The 24,517-nt window shown below is 33.1% G+C and overlaps 1 pseudogene; it reads left to right on the plus strand.

The window, feature by feature from the left end:
* Positions 1-2,196: 2,196 nt before the first annotated feature.
* LOC150025627 (uncharacterized) lies at positions 2,197-3,113 on the plus strand (annotated as a pseudogene).
* Positions 3,114-24,517: the final 21,404 nt, after the last annotated feature.

Raw genomic sequence — 24,517 nt, forward strand, 5'->3', positions numbered from 1 at the left:
TTGCCCCTCATGGGATGGACTTGGGCTCTTTGGGCTTTGGCCTTCTTGGGCTTGGGCTTGGGCCTGGGCTTTAGGCTTGGGCCTCATCTTTATTTTATGTCTTCTTTTAATTTTGAGAAGACTAGAAGGAAGAACTTCAAATGTGAGGGTGGATGTCCTCTTCCTCCATTAATAAAAGCCTCCTTTATATACATCACCAACAATTTGATTGAAAAGGGAAAACAAATATATCTTTTCCCTTATATTAATGAATAAGTTCAATTATAAGTCGTTAATTATTAGTATTTCATGTTTTAAATATTTACTAACTGTTTTCATGGATAATGCAGGGGTCGCTGGCAGTTACTGGTGCTATCCGTATTTGATAACACTATTGTGTGGTTTTGTTTACTGTACAAGAATCCATCCACAGATCTGAATCAAATAGTTGATGTGTAATTACATTATAAACTTACATGCGTATAATACTTAAACTTCTACTAACAAGTTTTTTTTTTCTATTAATCAGAGCATGGCAAGAATATAGCATACTCAGGTTGACCTAGTGCAAATTATGAAAAGATGAGATGGTTGAACCTAAAGGTTTGTAATTTTTGTCTTCCTCTTTTCATTGTTTATCAAAATATCAATATTAACTTTTAATTTATATTGAATTGTAGTGTAATAAACAATCGGAGGCTATGAGTGTGGCTACTATATTATGCAATAGATGATTACCATTGTAAGAGTAGGCATTAAAAAAGATTCGGAGCAGGTAATAACATTTAAATTATTTGTTATAATAAAAGTATATTTATCTTAACACTAATTTGAACTAATTTTGTAATGCATTTCTTTATGGATGAGCAACCACTGCTTTTGGAAGCCTTAGATTATGTGAGAAATATTTGGACCACATATTTCGTTAATTACTATTGTAAGGAAATAATGGATTGATTTCCTATTAATGGGTTATAATATACAATTATATTTCCTATTTACCTTAATAATGTGGATTAAATGAGTATATATCAATATTGCCTAATTAAGGGGATTTTGGGAACCCTAATTAACAATATAAATATAGGCTATTGGTTATGGTCCCCAACACACCAAATAAAAACCCACGTTCTTTTCCCCATCAAGAAGAGAGACTAAGGTCCCATAAAGGAATTAGGTTATTTGGTTGAGGAAGATCACAAACCTCATGTTCTTGATTGCCGTAGAGATTCCGCAACAATCAACGATCATTACCATGGATCTAGATATTTTAATTCATATTCTTGATAATTGGCATGAAAGATCTTGGCTATTTTTGGATTATAGAATTAGAAATTCTAACAAGTGGTATCAGAGCCGATCATGTTTATTTATTAAGAATGGTTTTGATGAATTAGAGACATATTTAATTTATCATCTTAAACCCTAATTATTATTTTTTTATTTAGTCTGAGTTATGGATATGCCTCTTTACAGTCAACATTCAATATTAAGGGTCTTCTCATTGGGTGACTATGATTCCATTTTTTGTTTTATATGTAATATGTAATTCTTCATAATCTTTCATTGGTTTATTATTTTTTTTTCTTCGGTGGATGGATCCAACCATTGTATTTTGATGGTTGTGTATATATTGACAAAATCAATTCATAAATCAATACTGGTGGAACTTTGCCGTGATTGTCATATGGTTTATTAAGCACAAGGATCCCATTAGTTTAATTCTCATATGGTTTACTTTTTAATTTTACGGTTTTATTATTTATAATTAAATATTGGTAAGTCTGTAATTAAAACAATTTAATTGAATCAATATGTCGCCAAAGTGACCTCTTTTTTGTGGATATTATTTTGTTTTGAATTATAGATGTTTTCGTACATATAATTTTATAATTATTTATCGGCCCAAAGGAAGGTGAATTTTAATGAAATTACATGAACGGTTGTTGTGATAGAATGAGTGATGACTATTTGGTTTACATGTGAATTTTAAATCGGCCCAAAGGAAGATTTATTATTTAACATGTTATTGTTGTCATCATTTGATTACAACACCAAGATGTCATTTACAAATTAATATTTTGTCCAAAGATGAAATGTTAGTGGAGTGCCTGATGTATTGGGATGGGATTACCTTTATTTAATTTTATGATTTTCTAAACTTATGTGAGCTTTATTGAATTTTCGTTTGTTCTAAATTCAGTTTCTGTTGCTACTGCTCCGAATTTTTCCGCTCAAGCCAATAATATCCCTATGCTTAGCGGGACAAACTTTAAATTTTGGAAAGAAACCGTGGAAATTGTTCTCGGTTGTATGGATTTGGATCTGGCACTTAATGTGGAACGACCCAGTCCTACTTCGGATAACCCAAATGAGGTTAAAATTGAGAAGTGGGATCGCTCTAACCGAATATGTATGATGATCATGAAACGTTCCATTCCGAAAGCGTTTTAGGGCTCTATTTCTGAGAGTGGGGATGCCAAAAAGTTCCTTGAAGGAATTGAACAGTACTTTGCCAAGAATGAAAAATCGGAAGCGAGTAACCTTTTGGGTAAGCTCGTCTCCATGAAGTATCAGGACAAAGGAAACATAAGAGAGTACATCATGGAGATGTCTACTCTCGCATCAAAGCTCAAGTCACTTAAGTTAGAGCTGTCTGAGGACTTGCTTGTGGACTTGGTTTTGATCTCTCTGCCTGCACACTTTGGTCAATTTAAGGTGAGTTATAACACTCAAAAGGATAAATGGTCCTTAAATGAGCTTATTTCTCATTGCGTGCAAGAGGAAGAGAGACAACAACGAGATAAGGCTGATAGTGCTCATTTGGCTTCGACCACGAAGAATAAGATGAAAATGAGAGCTAAGGATACTACGGAGTGAACTTCTCAAAAGAAGAAACCAAAGATGCAGAATGGTGAATTCATTTGCCATTTCTGTAAGAAGCCGGGACACATGAAGAGGCATTGTCCCAAATACACTGATTGGCGTGTAAAGAAAGGTTTGCTTCTAACTTTAGTTTGTTATGAAGTTAATTTAGCTTTTGTACCTAAGGATACTTGGTGGGTAGATTCTGGTGCTACTACTCACATAAGTATCTCTATGCAGGGTTGCCTGTGGAGCCGACCGCCAAGTGATGCTGAAAGATTCATTTTTGTGGGTGATGACAATAAAGTTGCAGTGGAGGCTATAGGAACTTTTAGATTATTATTAAAGACCAGAGTTTATTTGGATTTATTTGAGACTTTTGTTGCACCGTCTTTTCGACAAAATTTAATTTCAATTTCTAGTTTGGACAAATCTAGTTTTTCTTGTTCATTTGGAAATAATAAAGTTAGTCTCTACCAAAATTCAAATCTTATTGGATCTGGTTATTTGAATGATAATCTATATATGCTTGATATTGTTAGTTCTTATAATGAAATATTGCAAACAAGTTCACGTGGTACAAAGAGAAAATTAAATGAGGATTCTGCTACCTTATGGCACAAACGTTTAGGTCATATCTCTAAACAGAGAATTTAGAGACTTGTGTCAGATGGAATCCTTGAACCCTTAGATCTAACAGACTTTCAAGTTTGTGTTGAGTGTATCAAAGGGAAACGAACAAACAAAAGAAAATTAGGTGCAGAAAGAGCTTCAAACGTCTTAGAATTAATACATATTGATACATGTGGCCCGTTCCCTACGGCTTCTCAAAATGGACAACGGTATTTTATTACGTTTATAGACGATTATTCTAGATACGGTTACCTATATTTGATACATGAGAAGTCTCAATCCCTTGACGTTTTTAAATCTTTTAAAGCTGAAGTTGAGCTTCAACTTGGAAAGAAAATTAAGGTTGTCCAATTTGATCGTGGTAGTGAGTACTACGATCGATATGATGGATCAGGAGAACAACGTCTGGGACCATTCGCTTTTTTCCTCAATGAGTGTGGAATCGTTCCGCAATACACCTTGCGGGGGAAACCCAGTATGAATGGTGTTGTAGAACGAAGAAACAGAACTCTTAAAGACATGGTTAGAAGTATGATTGCTCATTCTTCTTTACCAGAATCACTTTAGGGAGAGGCATTAAAGACCACAGTTTATATCCTTAACAGAGTACCAAGTAAGGCAGTTGCCAAAACCCCTTATGAGTTGTGCACAGGCAAGAAACCTAGCATTAGGGACTTGCATATTGGGGTTGTCCAGCTGAAGCGCGACCTTATAAGCCGCACGGAGCAAAACTAGACTCAAGAACGGTTAGCTGTTATTTTGTTGGGTACACTGAACGCTCTCGAGGCTACAAGTTTTTTGATCCCACATCAAGATCTATTTTTGAAACGGGAAATGCGAGATTTCTTGAGGATATTGATTTTGGAAGGGAAGAAAATTTAAGGAATGTCGGTTTTGAGGAAGAGTTTGTTGTTGAAAATGACAAGGTCATTGTACTTGTTGTTATTCATGATACAACTCTAAAACTCAACAACGATGTTCAAGCTCCTATCCTTGACATTGTTGTACAACGAAACGACAATGAAGTTCTTCCTCACGCACCACCTAATGATCAAACTCAATAACCTCAAGAATTGCCATTAAGAAGACCTATTAGAGAAAGAAGAAGTGCGATTTCGGATGATTACATCGTATTTCTGCAAGAACATGAGGATGCAATTGGTTTAACAAAGGAAGATCCTATCAACTTTTGTCAAGCCATGCATAGTTCAAACGCTTCTAAATGGATTGATGCCATGAATGAAAAGATGAAGTCTATGAATGACAACGACATTTGGGATCTCGTTGAATTGCCTAAAGGCTCGAAACCCATTGGTTGCAAATGGATATTTAAAACCAAGAGGGATTCAAATGGCAATATTGAGAGATATAAGGCACGTCTAGTCGCTAAAGGCTTTACTCAAAAGAAAGATATTGACTATAAAGAAACTTTCTCTCCCGTCTCTTCGAAAGATTCTTTTAGAACAATTATGGCATTGGTAGCGCATTTTGACTTGGAGTTACATCTGATGGATGTCAAGACCGCGTTTCTCAATGGTGACATTGATGAGACGATTTATATGTTTCAACTAGAAAATTTTGTATCGGGTGATCCAAAATCTATGGTGTGCAAGCTCAAGAAATCCATCTACGAACTCAAGCAAGCTTCCCGTCAGTGGTGTCAAAAGTTTCATCAAGTCATTACCTCATACGGTTTCGAGGCAAATGTTGTTGATGATTGTGTGTACCACAAGTTCAGTGGGAGTAAATATATCTTTATGGTGTTATATGTCGATGATATTCTACTTGCTAATAGTGATGAAGGATTATTGCATGAAACCAAGAAATTTTTGACGAAGAATTTCAAAATGAAAGATCTTGGTAATGCATATTTTGTATTAGGGATTCAAATACTTAGAGATCGCCCTTGAGGTATTCTTGGATTGTCACAAAAGACCTATATCGATAAAATTCTAAGTATATTCATGAAAGATAGTAAGCTAGGAGATACACTTGTAGCCAAAGGAGACAAATTTAGTCTCAAACAATGCCCCAAAAATGATCTTGAAAGAAAAGAAATGCAGAAGATTCCTTATGCATCTGTTATAGGGAGTCTAATGTATGCACAAGTTTGTACTCGTCCCGATATAGCATTCATTGTGGGAGTATTGGAAAAATACTTAAGTAATTCGGGATTATAACATTGGATAACAGCCAAACACGTGTTGCGTTATTTGAAGAAAACAAAAGACTACGTGCTCACTTATCGAAGGTAAGAGAATTTGGAGATCATTGGGTACTCTGACTCTGATTTTGCGGGATATCAAGATAGCAAGCGTTCCACATCAGGTTATGTCTACATATTAGCTGGAGGAGCCATATCGTGGAAGTTTGTAAAATAGAGTCTTATAGCTTCTTCAACTATGGCAGCGGAGTTTGTAGCTTGTTATGAGGCATCCAACCACGGTCTGTGACTTCGGAATTTTGTTACGGGATTACGAGTTGTAGACGGAATCGAAAGACCGCTAAAGATTTATTGTGACAACAACTCTGCAGTCCTTTATTCCAACAACAATAGAAGCTCAACGAAGTCAAAGTTTATTGACATTAAGTTTCTAGTTGTGAAAGAAAGAGTTCAAAATAGACAAATTTCTATAGAACATATAGGAACAAATTCTATGCTAGCTAATCCATTAACCAAGGGATTGATGCCTAAGGTCTTTCATGAGCACACTACTCATATGGGTCTTATTCATGATGATACCTTGGTTTAGTGGGAGTGTTCTTGTTCTATGTTTTGTTTTGGATATTCTATTGCTTATTATGTTTCTGCAGAATAAAGTTGATGGTTTATATGTCTATGATTGAATTCACTATGTTCTTTATTAAACAATTTTAATTGTGTATAAAGATTTTGTAGTGATCTCACTAAAGAATAAAGTAGGATCAGTTGGAAATTGTCGTTACTTTGAGATAACACTTGAAATTTCCATGCTATTCATCCACATTAGATCTATGTCGTTTGGTATATTGATATGTGGTGATTGTCGTGGTTTTGTCACAGATTGATTGTGATAAATATCGCGGTAATTCCCTTATCTTTGTATTAGATGGACAAGATTGTTCATAAGGAAAATTAAAATAAATAGGATACGGATGCGCGCCTAAAGAATTGTGATATAATTGTGTTCAGGGTAAATATATAACCCAAGTGGGAGATTGTAAGGAAATAACGGATTGATTTCCTATTAATGGGTTATAATATACAATTATATTTCCTATTTACCTTAATAATGTGGATTCAATGAGTAGATACCAATATTGCCTAATTAAGGGGATTATGGGAACCCTAATTAGCAATGTAAATATAGGCTATTGGTTATGGTCCCCAACACACCAAATAAAAACACACGTTCTTCTTCGCATCAAGAAGAGAGACTAAGGTCCCACAAAGGAATTAGGTTATTTGGTTGAGGAAGACCATAAACCTCCTGTTCTTGATTGTCATAGAGATTCCGCAACAATCGGCGATCATCACCATGAATCCAGGTATTTTAATTCATATTCTTGATAATTGGCATGAAAGATCTTGGCTATTTTTGGATTATAGAATTAGAAATTCTAACAACTATAACTCTAGGATAGATAAATGAATAACATAGGAATTAAATAGGAATATGTATTAGTGTTTGTAGTAAGTATATGTATTAGTGTTTGTAATACATTTATTAATATATATATAATTTGTTTATTTGAATGAATGTGTCTGAATTTATGTATCTGGTTGGATTTTTAATTGAACAAGCTAATTAAGTAGGAGAAACACGTAAAACATAATGAACTTAAAAAAAACTTCCTTAATAGACGGTGATTTTAGGCCTTAAACACCGTCTATACCTCGATCATGTAAGATTTAAGTAATCTTAGGAAAGAAAATAAATGATGATTTTGGACAAAATCACCATTTATTCCCTTCCTTGGATATTCTATACACTACGGTTGGTCAAAAGAACTTCCAAGTATGACTTATAAACGACGATTTGGAACTGCAGTCTATTTCCTAATAGTATAGACTACGTCTTAAGAGACTGTGATTAATAACTCAAAACAATGCTGCCTAAGAACTTTTCTGCCTAATGAATAGTAAATTTCATACTTATGTGTCTTGTCTTGCAGTTTAAAATTATATTTACGCACAAATTGTTTATTGTTAATAAGACTGGAAAGGTATAAGAGATATGTGTAGTTCTCCCCAATATTCATATAATGGACCCTTTTTATTCTTTCAAAAAGTTGTTCTCATTAAATTAAAAAAAAAAAAACACAAACGAAAAATATTTTACTTTATGTTGGATAATGTGCAAGTTTTTACCATTTATTTGGGTCATCCACCACGATGTTAGCCTAATTATTGTTATGGCTGTGGGGTTGGTATTATATTTTGGGACAAAGTATATTACATTTCTTTTTATTAAGTTAGCTCAGTCCAATCGATTCAACTAAAACTAAAACCTGTAACGTAGTCATTTCTGCAAGATCAAATAGCGTAAGAGTGAACTTTATCTTAGTGTACGAAATTTCTTGCTTGAGATAGGACTAGAACCCAAAATCTTGAAGATTGGTAGCATGGAGAGACAATGCAGATGATCTCTACATATATGACAAAAATAAGTTTTATATTGCATCCTTAAAATAAAAACATATAACTATAAAATATTAAAAAAATAAAATAATAATAATAATAAAAAAATATTAATTTATGTTGTTCAACTAGTAACTTCTAATTTAAATAATAATTCGATAAGTCACTATTTTGACTAAGTCAATAATAGATTTAGTTTCAATAACACTAAAATTTAGTAAATAAAATAATAATTTTTATTATGTTGACCATTATATTAAACTAAATAGCGATAAATAAAAGAGATAAATTTTTTAGTTAAAAATGACCTTATAAAAGTAAATTATTAAAATCTTGATTTGAATCAAATGTGTTAAAATTTAAAATCGGTTTTGAATTAAAAACTAATTAAGATTACAACAACCTTAAAATTCATTTTCAGAAAAAAGAGATAACTTCAATATCAAGATCTAAAATTTAAATCAATTTTAAATTAAATTAAATTAAATTGTAAAAAAACTATAGGTGAAAAATAAATTAATTGTTCAACGTAGAAAAAAACATATCGTTTTTTGATATATATGACCTCTTAAAAGTAAGTACTTAGAATTATACCATCAGAGTTCATAAAAAAAATAAATTTGAAAGTAATAGAAATTGTAAAAGAAAAATCTCATCATCAGTAAGATAATGAATATAATTTTTAAAACTCTTTTTTTAATCAGCAAAGTTAAAACTCCTTCATTCGAAAACAAAGACCAATGATGATAACACAAGAGTTGATTACACAAACCAATATAGTTCATAATGAGGAGTGAGGGGTACATGATAACAACATATCAGCTGTATATGTAGCTAATTTTCTCTGATTTGTAGAACTATACGAAAAATGGGTTATTTTGACTTGCTAATCTTGAGTGACATTTATGTTTCTCATGTGGAAAGACTAGCTAATATTTAATACTAATTATGATTATGAATTATCAGATTGGACGCATCAATAAGTTGTTTGAAATAAACAAATATTATTAGTAGTGTACGTGCATCAACACAACTTCGTGATTCTCTATAAGCAAATTTAAAGATGAAAATATCATGCTAAATAAAAAAGGTAAAAATAAGTTTTAAGACGAACTTTGGGAAGCTGAAAAGAAAAACTCAAATAATTTAAACTAATATAGAGATTTTGTTTTTTCCAAAAGAATGAAATTAAATAAATATAATAAAATTTCTCGTAAAACTCTTGTGGCGGAAAAAAAAAAATCATTTTGGGCCTATGGATGCATCAGACATAAAACTACCTAATAAAGTAGGGGAAGGAGCACGAATACTATCCATCGACATCGGGGAGCTGGGGTCATACTATCCATCGACATAATAGACGAAATACTTGTATCCATTGACATCAGAGAGCAGAGTCAGACGACTATTCATCGACATGGAACTTGCTTGGACTCATTCTTTTGACAATCAACATGACATAACTGATGGAAAAAGAATTGAAGTAGATAGAGAAAGATCAATGGGAGCATAGTGACTGATAAGTCGATGAAAGTTCTCCTTAATCGAACCAACCAACCCCATCACCTTGTCATTTCAGGAATGTTCCAACTCATTTATAGAATAAGAGAGATAGACTAAATATCTTTTATTCAAAAGTTCTAACCGTGTAGAATCCTACACTAGTTTAAATTCCAAAAAAAACTATTCATAACCTTGTTACTTACTAAACACCAGGTTGACACTTTTATAAAAGATGAAGATTTTGAAATATTAGGTTTTTGTGCAAAAGGGGTGGGATGGATAAAACAATGTCTAAAATCATATTCTTTATCGGTGTTTGTGAATGGTAGCCAACAATCGGATTTAAATCTCAAAAAGGGCTAAGATAAGGGGACCCCCAACACTATTCTTATACATCATTGCAGTGAAAGGCTTAGTGGGGAAGGTTAGAGAAACAGTTAAACATGATTTGTTTCATAGTGTCAAGGTTGGGAGAAGAGGGGTACATGTTAACATGTTACAATACGTCAATGATATCCGTTTTTTGGGTTGGCTACAACTCAAAATATTTTGGTTTTGATATCAATCCTTAGATATTTTGATATTGCTTTTGGATTAAAAGTAAATTACCTAAAAATTAGAACTAAAGGCTCCTATGTAAGTGACAATAAAATTCACTATTTTGCTGAAATCCTAAATAGCGACATAATACGCAGTCCTTTCACTTATCTTGTTATGGTGGTGGGAGGGAATCATAGAAAGATTTTTTTTTGGGATGGGTTGTGGCCAAGATTAAAAACAGACTGACAACTTAGAAAGGGAACTGTTTATCATTCGTTGGAAGATTTTTTTTACTAAAATTGGTGATTATGTCCTTGCCTCTATTATCTATCTATATTCAAAGTGCCAACAAGTGTTTTATATAAAATCATTAAAATTCAAAGGCAATTCCTTTGGGGTTGGAACAGAGAGGGGGAAATTGTTTGGGTTTCTTGGTAGAAGGTATGTAAAATCTAAGGAAAACAGGAGTCTAGGGATTAAAGATTGGGAGATTTCAACATTGCATGATAAAGTCAGCTTATAGTATCTTGTGCATAGATGATTTTGTGGAGGAAATGGATGTATATGGATCTTTTTGGAAAATCAATGCTTTACCTTTTGCACAGTTTCTATCATAGAGAGTTATTAAAAATAAAGTGGCCACAAAAGACAATTTGAGTAGAAGGGGTCTAATAGTAGGTTGTAATTTTTGTGTGATGTGTGGTGAAACATAAGAATCAGTGAGTCATTTATTTTAACATGTAAAATTACATTAACAGTGTGGAATGCATGCTACATATAGATTGGTGAGCTCACAATGACACACTATGTACCAAATCAAAACTTTAGACACTTTGTTATCCAGTCCTTAAATAAGGCTGGAAACAACGCTTGAGATTGTATGTGGATAGCAATAACATGTGAAATCTAGAAACAAAGAAATAACATAGTGTTTAGAAATGCAATTTTGGATCCAATGGAAATTTTCGATTTGGCTAAAGTTAATTCTTGGTCATGGATCACAGGTAAAATGGGTAGTGTTTCATTTTCATACTCTGATTGGTGCTTAAATCCTATTACATGTCTGAAATATGTAAATCATTAATATGATATGGGCATGTTTTTTTATTCGGATAGGCATATATGTCTCTTATGGTATAACCTTGTTCTGCTAAGAGGTTGAGAATCCTTTTGTTTTGTTTTGTTTTGCAGTTACAATACATATGTCATACAATACTAACAACTGCTGTAACATGACTCAAATCTCGGTGAATGTGTGGTTTGATGAAGTTGTGTGCAGAAATCTGGTGTGGTTATCCAATTGGGACACTTTACTCTCAAAATGTATAGGGGTCAAATTCTATGTTGCAGCCGAAGCAATGGTAAGAATCTAGATAGTAGAATAACTTTTGGGGTTATACATGATACCATAAGAGTATGACGAGGAAGGATTAATTGACTATATTTTTATTGTAGCAACACACAATATTTTGACAATGTCTTGGGGTGGTTGTGTTTTTTTATAGTGTTTGTTTTGTGTGATTTGGAAACTTAGTAGTAGAAAGTTGTTTATGGGTCCAATGTTGGATTGTTTTGATGAATATAGAGTTGTAGGTTATCAGGATGACATACTTTTGTATAAGGATTGAGACATATCTCCAATATCTCATTTTTATTAATTTTATTCTTAATTGAGAAAAAAAGGACAACTTTAGAAAAGAGCACAAAACTGTAAAAAAAGAAGCATAAAACGACATCAACAACATAAACCAATTCCATGCATGGAATTGGAGTTTGAACGATTGATGAAGATGTGCACCAAGGTTAAAATGTGTTTGGGAAAACAAAAGAAAAAAGAATATGCTTGTATTGTTTTATAATATGGTTAAAATTATGACATTAGAAAACCCAATTAAATGGTCGCCATCAAATATTTGATTGAAGAAATTAAAGTCAAAAGACAGGATAAAGTTGCAATGAGTATCAATTTCAAAGAAATTAAGAACCTACAACTTGTCATTTGAAACTCTTGATTATGGAAAATATTTATGTATGGAGACAAATGAATGATAAATATTTCAAAACTATATAATGTAAGAAATCTTAACTTTTTTTATGCCATCACATTGTTCTCTTTATTTTCAATTTTTATTTATCATTATTCATCATCTCCTATTACTACAAGAAAATCATGAAATAGAAACCCATTTTTAAAGACCAAAATAATTAGTTGCAATAGTAACTAAATTAGAGACCATTTTAGAAACTAAACAATTTTTGGTTTCTAAATTAGTTTTTATTATTTTTAAATAGTTTCTAAATTGGTATCTAATTAGCAACCAAGGTTTTAACTACCAATTATTTAGTTTCTAAATTTGGTAGCAAAAACTTTGGTTGCTAATTAGATACCAATTTAGAAACTATTTAACAATAATAAAAACTAATTTAGAAACCAATTTTTTTTTTAGTTTCTAAAATGGTTTCTAATTTAGTTACTATTGCAACTAATTATTTTGGTCTCTAAAAATTGGTTTCTATTTTATGGTTTTGTTGTAGTGTATGTTTTGGTTTCATGCTTTCATGTTTATTAATTGAAAATACATATAACTCCTTTCAAAGTTCTTACAGAAATCAAGTTACCAATTTTTCTCTCCCTTTTTGTTATATTTTATATATTTGAATTTATTCTAATGATTGCATTTAAAATGAGAATATGCAAGTGTGTCAACTAGTAAACCCATATATTTAAACAGTACAAGAAAAAATGGTTTAACGAGAGTTTATTTTTTAATTATTCAGGGTTAAAACTTTTATTAAGTCATGTACTCAAGATTACAGTTTTCCCCGCTAACCATCCATGGGGAATGTGTTCCCCGGGGTATTTTTAAACCTCAGGAAAAGTCGTTCAAACCCTTGTTAAATACCACTGGTTTAAGAACCTCCGTAAAATATCATGGGTTTCAAAATCTCCGTAAAATACTATAGGTTTAAAAACCTCCTTTAAATACCATGGGTTTAAAAACTTCCGTAAAATACCATGAGTTTCAAAATTTCCATAAAATGACTTGTCGTCTGAATTAACCGTCAACCCCATTTTCCACCATCTCTAATGATCCTTCTGACTTCTTTTTTCCACGGTAGACACACTACTCTTTGACACGGGCTCAATGGTCGTCGATTGCAGTCCTAGCAAGGAATCATAATTCAACCACACTTATGCCTATTATATCTAAGGAGAAGAAACACTAAATAAGACACTATCTTCTTTTTACTCCAATATTACTTCCTCCATCACCTTACTGCCCCAACTTAGGAATTGGTGTTTATCACTAGTTAATATATCCCAAAAAATTGCATTATCTGTTAGATGTGGGCTTCAAAGCCATGTGTGTTATTGGCTACGAGGGCTTCAAAGATTGCAAAAAGATATTGCAAGGAGAAATTAACTTCATCACTTCTCATAATTAATTAATTATTCTATGCATTTTAAAACAAATTCCTTAATTTAAAATATTTCAAAATTATGAGAATTAAATATTAACAATTATAACTACAACTAAAATTACACATAAAATATACGCACATAAAAAACTAAAACAAAATAAGTCAGGTTTTTTGAAGTATGAGCTTGTAACAAAAAGAAAACTAGGAATTATATAAAGGAACTACCATCAATCATAATAAATATGCAAATACCGTTAAAATACTTATTATTTAAGATTAGTTGTTGAAATACTTATTATTCAAAGTTATTTTGCTGAGTTTTTAAAATAAATTTTTGAAACTTTAGAAAATTTATTTGTAATGTAAAGTTACACTTTCAAAATTTTAGATAATTAAGTTATAAAATATATTAAAACTATATAGTTTTTAATTATTTATTTATAAATAGATTTTATTTTATTTATTTATTGAAGTTTAACAAATCTAAAGTGTTCTATCGAGGTTCTACAATAAATCTTTGAAATTTAACGAAGGTTAAAAAAATCTTTGTTATTTTGCCGAGACTTTAGAATAGACATTTGGACTTAACGAAGGTTGAAATAACTTCTCTTATTTTGCTAATGTTTTAGAATAAACTTTTGGAATTTAACAAAGGTTAAATAAACCTGCATGATTTTGCTAAGGTTTTATAATAAACCTTTGACATTTAATGAATGTTAAAAAAATCTCCGTTATTTTGCTGAGGTTTTAAAATAAACTTTTGAAATTTAACGAATGTTAAAAAAATTCCATTATTTTACTGAGGTTTTGAAATAATCTTTCTAACTTAACGAAGGTTAAAAAAACTTCCTTTAATTAAATAAATTTCTAGAAATTAACCTCCGCTAAATAACCTTTGTTAAAACTTCTTTTTCTTGTAGTGAAAAATGGAAATTAGAATTCCTATTCTACCGTGAAATATTGTGTGGAGGACCTTTATAATATTTGGAGGTTTGAATGAGTATCAATCGCATTTCTTTGTTGTTGAAAATTCAAATTATAAGATTTTATTTTAGCTACACAAATTGAAAGGAAATATAACTTAAGTTGAGTGAATCATATAAATAAGTTCTCTCAATTATTTTATATTTATATATTTTCTACTTTATTAAACCTTGGCATTCAATTTTTGTAAAAATTGTTTTATTGAAAATGTTTTTAAAAATAGAGGCGCTCGTTTATTAAATCCTTCACCATTGGTTTTATATTTTCCAAAATAATTGCAAAATATATTTAAAATTTATTTAATCTCTCATCTCCTAAAGTTAACATGTAAAAGAAAAGGAGAAGGATTGACTTGAAGGAAACTTTATAGGGAGGGTTTATAGGGAGGGTGGCAGAGATTGTTAATGTTGACTCCATTCGAGAAAGTTTCGTCTCGAATGGTTTGAAGTTTATAATAAGAACAAGGTGTATGGAAGATAACACTCTGCACTCACGGCTAAAGGGGATTAGGACAGAAAAGGTTATCATGGAGAATCAACCATTTTCGAATCACTTATAGCATGGAACAAAAAGGTTGTCGCTACGATCAGAACTTTGATATCGAGTGATAATGAAACTAAGAACTAGGATGGGTTTGAGTATGCAAGATTGTGCGTACGTATGCCAATAACAACAAAGCTAAAACTAAGAAAGACGATGAAGACCAGTACTGTGTGAGTTCTTGATTGAAGAAGAGATGGCACCAATAACGTCTACAAAATGTCGCTCTGAATTCTGGCAAAAGAATATGCATGACGTTTCTTCGGCAAGCTCGTTCATAGGGAATGTCTATCAAGATTCATCATATTCTGAACGTTCAACAGCAAAGCAGAGTCAATCTGTGAGTACACGCCATCTTCCGGATATAGTAGTTGTCAGGGTAGCACAAAAAAGGAAATCACAAAGCAGGAATTGCAGGGGAGAGAAGGGCATCTGAATTGCCAGCGTAGGTTACGGGTTGGATTTTGTGAAGCAACTGATGCACAATGGCTACATCAAATTTGGGCCAAGGATTCAGCCAATTTGGCAACACCAACAAACAAAAAGGAAACAAAAATCTAATGCAGGTCCAATGCTTTCATCCCACGCCACGGCCACACCTATGATATATAGGAATGTTTGACCTACCTATGATACGTTGGAAGAAAATTTACATAGTATAGAACAAATGGGACCGCAAAACGTAGTTTGGATAGAGTCGTAGTGATAAAAGAATGGTTAGAGTTGTGGCCTGAGACAAAATAGTATGTCTTATTGATAAGTGTCATAAGTTAATGATATTTTATAAAAAAAAAAATTCATAACTTATGAACTTTAATTATTAATAAAGTTATAATTCAATCTTTAATTTAAGAATTTGAACAATTTTATATATTTTCGAATTATGAAATGAATAAGAACTATTTATTTTTAAGTTTTTGCTAATTTCAGGAATCTAGGAGAAGATGGAGATAAAAGACCAAAGGAGGAATGAACAAGTTAAAGACAAGGAGAAAAAAAAAAGTTGGAGCATTGAAAACTCGTCTAAGAACTCGCTCAAGTAAGATCACTCCAAAGGCAAACTATTGCTCTCTAGAGCAAACTCGCCCAAGAGTTCGCTTAAGCGAGCTCACTCCAATGAAGTTGGGTTTTATTCTCGTGAATACCCAGAGGGAATACCCAACAACCGTTGTCTTTTCCCTCTTTGATTTAAATAGACAACAATTCCTCTTACAACCGCTGTCAATACCATTGTTATTACCCTAATTCGAAGCTCCGCGCCACTTACGCTTTCGTTCTCTATGTTTTCTTTCTTCTTCTTTGCTCTCTCTCTTCAACTCTTTTGAACGTTCTCTTCATTCATTGCCTTTGTAAGTTCTTCCTACCCTTGTTGCTAAAAAAATCATTGTCATTGACCTTTTCTGCACTAGTGCCTGAATCTTCTTTTCTTGCTTTCAATGCTTGTAATGACCAATATGAGTGGCTAAGTCTTCCCTTGGAATTGAGAGTAATTTGTTCAAACTGTTATATATTGAGGTGATATTTATTTATAATATTTTGTTCTTTATTGATATTTGTATTATCATTTTATTCTTAAAGATTGAATCTTTATTCATTATTTTTTATCCTTAGATTTGGCTAGAAGGTATTGTTAGAATGTATGGCTGAAACAAGAGAGAGGTGAATTGTTTTCCAATGATTTTTGCAAATATTAGATGAAGATTGAAAAGATCAGTTAAATAAATCAATTGATTTATTTGTTCAACTAGATTATTTAACTAATTATAAGTTCTGAGAAAATATAAACCAGTTGTTTTATTGAAACAACAAATTGTTTTAATGCAACAAAATACACAAAATAGTATATAAAACAGTTTATCTGAGTAAGGGAAGAGAGTTTCACACAAAGATTTATATTGGTTCACTCTTAACCAAGAGCTACATCCAGTTCTCAACTCACCACTGAGAATTCACTAAGTAATCAAAACTAGATTACACCACACCAAGAATTGATCTTGAACTTCTCAAGAACACACAACACCCTTGAACAACACTACAGTTTTCAAAAACCCTATCTGAAACTGTTTTACACGCAATACAATATTGAAAGAAGGAAATAGAATGCACCTTGGTTAACAAAGTTGTAGAACAATAGAACAGAAAACCCAGATTTCTACTTCACATACAAGCAATGATCCAAGACTCCAAGAATGATTAAAAGCTCTTTAATCTTCTCTAGAAAACATTTTTATCATAACTCTCTTCTTCTTTTTGAAATGATCATAAACCAATCTTTATATAGACTTTAAAAAGTGGTTAAAACTATTTGATCATTAATTGAAATTGGTTAAAAGTATTTAAAAACAGTTTGAAAAACATAACATATTTTTATTAAAAACACTTTGATTGATTTTGCAAACAAACTGATTGATTTCTTTTTCTTTTATAAAATTGGACATAAATATCAGTTCATTTATCGCAATAACAGACTATTTTAGCTTTATAGAGAAGACAAAATAAATAAATCATTTGTAAATCTTTTTAAAAACTCAAGTGTAATTCAATTGAATGTCACGATAAATTGACTAGTTGAAAAACTTGTTGTAGTTACCAAACTTCGAACAAAAGCTTTTTCAACTGATTTAAAACACAAAATGATACAAACCAAATAGCTATGAAGATGACCAAGGAAGAAAAAGCAAAGCACATGGCGAGCAGTCACCTCAGCAAACAATTCAAGACCCTACCAAGGATCTCATGGACCCGACTAGAGGAGATGTGCATAAATCAGAGCATCAACTGCTCTTCCTTTTGGTCTTCTTAAGAGATAAAATATGTTGTAAATAATTTTGGGCTCACTTTAGGGGTCCAAATAGCAAAGATAGGCTAGAATAAGGTGCCTTTTGCATAATAGGGAGTGTAGTTATCATTTTAGCTTGTTCCTAGCCCTTTAGGAAGGAGTTTTGACCTTGTTTCTAGAAAGACAAGCTTAGGGTACGGGTTTGACTTAGTCAAACCCTAAGGCTTGCCCTTTTTTCCCTTTTCCAAGTCCTACCCCTCTTGCTTGTTTTCCAAAGCTCCTTCACCTATAAACAGGAGGCCTACCTATTGTATTTTTCAAGTTGAATTTGAATTAAGTAAAGAAACTCTGCACAAATTGTGTGAGCTCTTAGTGAGGCTTATGTCCTCTTAGATTTGAGGTCTTATCTTGAGTAATTTGGGAAGCTCTCAAGTGGCGGCCAACACACTCATCTTGGAGCACATCACATTCCAAGTGGCGTGACATTTCTTACCTACCATCATAAGTTTTCTCATTCCATTTTCCTTTCCATTTCTTCATTCCATATATTAACAGATTTGAAAAGGACATCGAAAGCATCAGTGTACGACAACATAGGTTCAGCAAGAAAAACCAAGAGCGATTTCTGTAGTTTAATTAAACTAATCAATATTTGCACATTTTTGTGGTTTCCCAGTCCTCTAACATTCCAAAAAAATGAAGAGACCTTCATTGTGACGTTGTAGAAAGAACTGCCTTAGCGATTTTTTTGGATTTACTACTCCCCTTAGGTGGTCTCCCTGATTTTCTTTTAGTGCGAACTATTTCTTCCCCAGTATCACTGGCATGCTCCTCCATCTCAATAGGATCAGTCCAAAATTTGGAGACAACCCGATTTTCAACAGTGATATGGTCATAACTAAAATCAACAATGGCAGTCGGAATAATTGAAGGGAGGTATGACGCGACGAAGATGGTACAATCACAATAGCAGAGACCTCCACATGATGACCATCAATACGAGTCTTAATTGGTGCTTTAGTATCCCCAGGTGATTTAGCCCTCCAAGAAGAGGTAGGACGCGAAGGAGATGGTACAACCACAGGAGCAAAGACCTCCACATAATGATCATCAATAGGAGTCGTAATTGAATGTACTACAACTGTGAGCCCTTGGCTTGCATAACGCATGTGAATTCTTGACCATCCCTTGTTCTGAAATATCCAAAGTGGGAGTGAACAACCCCTGCCTGGGTGAGGACCTATCATGATCTAAGGCATCCTCGAGAGGAGGCATATCTGCAAAATCATCCGCCCCTTCATCTATTTTATCAAAAGCATAGTGACCCAAGAGTGACCCTGCATTAACCCCGCTAGAAGCATTAGTTTTCAATTTATCAATAGGGCCTTCCACGAGCTTCGGTTGTGAATCTTTCTTTCGATACTCTTTACGTTGTTTTTTGGAATTGTGACCCTCCCCTATTCCCATTCATCAGGAGTTGTCTTCTGAGAAATTTTATGTTGAGGTCCAGGAACACAACCCTGATCATGAATCACACGACATGCTCTTACAGTGAGAGCAAAATGGAGAGAGCCATTCATATTCCACATCAACTACCAAAGCAAAGTCTGGATGTTCAACCAAGAGGTGATCGGGAAGACGAGACAAAAGATCAATATCCATCAACATTCTAGCAAACAAAATCCTATTCTTTCTCATGGTATGATCATCCAAAGATAAAGGAGTACCAAGACCTCTAGTGATGGAAAAGATCGCCCTTGGTCTTCAATACTCCAAAGGCCAATGGTAGATTCTAACCTAGGCCTGAGTTTTAGTACTCTTCACAGTAGCTGAAACAAAGTCTTTTGTCCAGGAAAACAATCTCAAGAAACCAGGAGATAACTACAATGAACACATCCCGAGGGCCCATTGCATGTCTTCTAAAGAAGCAAACTCAAACTCATAGAAACCCTAACCAAGAGGAAATGTTTTCAACAGCCTAGGAGCCTTCCACACCGGCTACAACTTTTTAGTTAAATCAAGGTGTGTGAGAGGTTTAACCCCCTTAGATAGAATAATCTGACTATGTAAATAGGCCTTGCAATCCTCAAGACCAACCAACTAATCTGCCTCATCAACCCGAACAACAACCATGTCTCCCTTAATACAAGAAGTAGGTAGTTGGGACAAATGAATGTCACATTTATTTCCCAAAGCCCGAGTAAATGTCCTCTTTTGGCCTAGCATAGTAGAAGCTTTCTTATAAGGAAACATTTCTCGATCCATAAAAAAATCCCATGGGACAAGGAAACCTGTAGAGGCCTCCGTCCTTCTCAAAGGCTAACAAGTTGTCGACCAGCCCACGCTAGTCGCCACCATCCCACTAGCAACACCACCTAAAAATCTTGACTTTACCACAAATTAGAATTGGCTACATGAAAAAGGTGGCAACTTTGGTTGCATGCAATAGAATTTCCTAAAAGGAATTTAAGGAAAAAATACACCTTGGATGCAGATGTAGAGAGTTGTCGCGCCACCACCAGCGTCTCGGGAGACTGTCACCAACCAACACCCACGACCCCTACGCCACCACCGTTCACCACCAAGCTGGAGAATGAACGACCACCTAGACAAACCCTAGCCGCACCAAAACCTTTCGGAGGAGAGAGAATAGAGCAAAAATCTTATCTCCAAAGAGATTTGTTTCAAAATCCACATCAATAATATTGATAATATTAATAATATTAATAATATTGATAATATTGATAATATTAATAATACTAATAATATTTAATAATACTAATTGTTAGAAAAGATGGCTTTAAACTAGAGGGGGGTGAATTGTTTAAAGGGGTTTTCGCAAACTTTTCAAGGCTAGAATGAACTTATTTCAGAAACCAATTGATTCAGCAATTCAGTTAGCCAAAACAGCAAGCAAAACTGTAATACTAGAAAAAACAATCGGTTGTTTATACCAGCAAACAACAAACAAACTGAAATTAAAGAGTTAGGGATAGAGAGATTGTACACAGTTGTTTATACTGGTTCACTCCAAACTAGAGCTACATCCAGTCTTCTCAGAAACCCTGAGGATATCCACTAAGCAATCACCACTTGATCACTTACACCACAACCAAGAGAATGACCTTGAACACCTCAAGAAACACACTCTCCTTGGCCAACACTAAGATTGCTGATCTTGAACACCTCAAGAACACACAGCCAATCTCAGCAAAACAGACACACGAATTGTTCAGCAGTTTACAAAGATTACACTTGTTACAGATGAATATCTGAAATCAATACAAGCAGAATCCTATTCAGCACCTTGATCAATCTCTCAACTCTTAAGCAATCTCAGAACTCTTTGAAAAACTCTTCTTAGATTAAAACTTTGTTTCAAGATTCTTAAAAACATTAAAACAGTTTTTCAGAATATATCTAAGAATATAGTTTGTTATCAAATCTTAACAAACTCTTAATTGCATTTAAAACAGATTGGTCAAAGCATTTAATGACTGGAGCGTATTCAGTTAAAGCATTTAAAGTTCAGTCAAAGAAAACAGTTTTTCTGTTATGGTTTCAAAACAAACAATCGATTGTTTCCTCGAATCAATCGGTTGTTTTGTTACTTAACAAAATCACCATTCAAAAACAGTTTTCAAACTTTCTCAAAACACCTAAGTGTAAACAATCGGTTGTTTCGACAAAACAATCGGTTGTTTCAACTTAGTTTGAAAAACATTTTGCTTTGATAAAATTGAGATGCTAATTGCTTTGAGATTTAATCTAAGGGTTGATTACAACATTGAAGTACCCCAGAACAAAGCTTAAACCAGCACAGCAGCATCAAGCAAAGCAGAGGCTTCATCATCCTTCAAAGGATTTGGATTCTTCAAAACATTGAACACCACTTGGTTCAACACTAATAATATTAATAATAGTATTATGAATAATAATATTATTGTTATCATGTTATTATGAAGATAACACAAATAATGTTAGTAATTTGAATAATAATAATATTAATGAAATTAATAATATGAATGATATTAAATATATTAATAATTTTTATATTATTAATTATATTAATATTTTTAATCATACTAATAAGTATAATAATAATCATAATATGACAACAAAACTTGACTAGTGTAATGATTAAATCTTCTTCGGTCATTCAAGGGACTTGGCTTCGAGTCCCACCCTTTCTCATGAGAACCCTATAATTTGCTCTCGATGAGGCCGAATATCTTGATCTATCAATCCCAATTTCAAAAAGGATTCCCAATACAGAATATCAACGAACTCTCCTAGTCCATCAAAGTTTTCATAACATTAAACTCAACCACCTCTGCCATAATCACCATTGGATCATCCTGTTTTGGATTTATAGTTTGGAAATCCTTATCAATGAAAGTTATGGACAACATACTTCTTCTCAAAACACAAAGTGCACCATTTCAGCTAGTCTAAGATGTTTCTTTCTAGCAGATGATGATACTTCTCCTCCAGCAAGTCCTCCCGATATTGTATTAATAAATCCTCTTATCGACCTTCCAACACTCCTCTCTCAGCTTTTTCTTTTTTGAGGACTTTGACGAATCCTCTAGTTTCCCTCTCTTCTCTCCAACCTTTCATTACGCATTTCCTCTCTTCTATTATTGTATCTCTCTTCTCTTATATCACCATATCTCATTTCTCTCGGTTTCAAACTTCTTTCTTACCCCGCCATACCTTCATCCATCCCAACAAAATGCTTTAATTGTCTGGCCTGGATTAATTCTTCTATTTGATCTTTTAACGCAACACATTCTTCTGTGCTATGGCCATGATTTCTATAACATTTGCAATGTCTGTTGTGATCAACATTTTCTGGTGTTTTGACCTTCCTCGGCACAGGTATTAATTCGCTCATGAGTGCTTCTTGGAGTATTCGGGTTTTGTTCATGTTGAGTGGTGTATATTTTGTAAATATTTGTCCACGATATATTTCTCTTGTCTCTTGTATTGTTGGTCTCCTTCTCTTTCATTATGTTTCTTTTCAACTCCAACTTCTGCCCTAACTTAATTTTTGAAGTCTCTCAGATCCTCCATTTGAATGAACTTTGCATCTCTTTGTCAGAACTCATCTAGATTAATGAATGGCTTCTTATAAAAGTTGCAGGTAAATGGTATTTGTCTTAAAGCAATGATCATATGGTGCATTGGCATTTCTAGGCTAAGATTGTGTATACTTTGTTGAAGATGGATGCTGCCCCTTCAAGACAAAGTGTTTGATGAAGCCAAATGTGTATTTTCCTTAGTGTTTGTATTTTCTTTAAGGATGTCTTAGGTATAGATTAGAGGTTGTTTAAAGTAGGCTTTTTTGCTGGGTAATCCACCTCTTAACCCCTGACCATGTGATAAGAGCAAACACAAGTTTTATGGAAATGTTTTTCACATGTTTTGCAAAAATATCCTTTACTGCATAGAAAATGAATATGTATATGTTATTTTCTAAATGAATAAATTCTTTTCTTAAACTGATGCCTTGATTAAGTGTTTTTTGAAAATCATGTTTTATGCATCAAGTATCTTAACTAAGTTTTCATTCCATCAAAACGACTGTGTTTCACTTGTTAAAAGTTTTTGTTATCGTTTTGAAAATGAATCTGTTCTTATGTAAATGAATAGATTCTTTTTAGTCTAGTGCCATGTTTCTCTTAAAAGGTTTTTCACAGTTTTATCCTTGCACTAGGAAGTTTGACTAAGTCTCCTACATATAACAAAATCTCTCACTGCCTTTGAAAATAAATCTGTTCATTTTATTTTCAATCCGTTCTTTTTGTAACAGCTTTAACTTTTTTTTGAAAGTTTGTTATAAAATGTTTCCTATAAAAAGAGAGTTTGTTCTGGATTTAAAAAGTTGTTCATATAGTTGAGAAAACTGTTTTTTACAATTGAGACAAAAAGAGATTTCAGAGGATTAGCACGAGTTCTTGAAAGATTTTTCAAATCAAAAGTGTGCTTGTTCTTGGTTGGTTCTAAGGCTTGGCTAGAGGTGTTGTAACTGTGTGAGCAATCTGTTCTACTGGTCTAAGGCAAATTTCTACATTCTCTATCAGGTGTGTTCGTTTCATATCTCAATTACTTGTAAAGTGTGTTTGTAAAACTCTTCTTGATAGGGTTTCTTGAAGAGTTGTGTGTGCTGGAATAGTATTTTTCAACAAAGTGTGCCAAGTGTCTTGTAGGGTTCAAGAACTGTGGCTGTGTAAGTGTTTTGATTCGTGTGTTTAGTGGATTTCACCTTGAATTAGGTGAGACTGGATATAGCTAATTTGAGTGAACCAGTATAATCGCTGTGTGTTCAATTTCTCTTCATCCCTGCACTCTTTTACTGCTTTATCTGTTAATCTGTCAGAAATTGAATCTGTTCAATTAAAAATAAATTTGTTCTTTCTGGGCTTGTTCGTTCTGTTCTTGATTTCTAGAAAATCTGTTTTGGTTCTTTTAAAAAGTGTATGAACTGTTGAATACAATTGGAACCGTTTGATTTGTGGAAGTTTACCCAGTTAATTGTCAAGCTTGTAATTGAACGTTTATCACTTGCTTTAAAAGTTGAAGTTCACTGATTTTGTTTTCCATTGTTCCTCTCTAAAAATTAATGTGAGTGTAGCTTGCGAATCAAT

This window comes from Phaseolus vulgaris, chromosome 8 (genome assembly GCF_051622355.1).
Source record: "Phaseolus vulgaris cultivar YP4 chromosome 8, ASM5162235v1, whole genome shotgun sequence".
Lineage (NCBI taxonomy): Eukaryota > Viridiplantae > Streptophyta > Magnoliopsida > Fabales > Fabaceae > Phaseolus > Phaseolus vulgaris.